Below are 933 nucleotides of genomic sequence, written 5' to 3' on the forward strand. Positions count from 1 at the left end.
ATCTCATATCCAGGTGTTCTAGTATTTCGTTTAAGGCCACTATATCTTTATTGATTCTCTGTTTGGATGACCGATCTAGAGCCGTCAGCGGTGTATTGAGGTCTCCAAGTATGATTGTATTTTTGTTAGTTTTTGTTTTAAGGTCAATAAGTAGCTGTCTTATATATTTTGGTGCTCCTTGGTTTGGTGCATATATATTAAGGATTGTTATGTCTTCTTGATTCAACTTCCCCTTAATCATTATGAAATGACCATTTTTGTCTCTGAGTACTTTTTCTGTCTTGTAGTCAGCATTATTAGATATGAGTATTGCTACACCTGCTTTTTTTTGGGTGTTGTTTGCTTGGAGTATTGTTTTCCAGCCTTTCACTTTGAATTTGTTTTTATCCTTGTTGCTTAGATGTGTTTCTTGTAGGCAGCATATAGTTGGATTTTCTTTTTTAATCCATTCTGCTACTCTGTGTCTTTTTATTGGTAAGTTTAATCCATTTACATTTAGTGTAATTATTGATACTTGTGGGTTCCCTACTGCCATTTTATAAATTGCTTTCTGTTAGTTTTGTATCTAGTTTGATTCTTCTCTTTTGTTTTTCTATCATTTGTTTTTGTTTGTTTGTGTTCCATACTTCTTTCCTCTGTTGCTACCTTTTTTAAGTCAAGTGTTTTTGTGGTGGTTTTTTTAAGGGTGGTTACCATTAAGTAATGAAAAGGGTACCTACCATATTCATTGTAGTACCCTATCTTATAAGTATTTCTGCACTTCATCATCCTTTGCTACTGTTAATCTCCATCCTCTCCCCCCTTTTTTTCCTTTGTTGTCACAGTTTAAGTTTGGTTTTATTGTGTTCTTGGTGGAGCTGTTACTTGTGGTGTTGTTTTCTTTTGTTCTTTGAATCTGGTTGGAAAACCCCCCTTAGTATTTCCTGGAGTGGG

The sequence above is a fragment of the Saccopteryx bilineata genome, unplaced genomic scaffold (genome assembly GCF_036850765.1).
Source record: "Saccopteryx bilineata isolate mSacBil1 unplaced genomic scaffold, mSacBil1_pri_phased_curated manual_scaffold_33, whole genome shotgun sequence".
NCBI lineage: Eukaryota > Metazoa > Chordata > Mammalia > Chiroptera > Emballonuridae > Saccopteryx > Saccopteryx bilineata.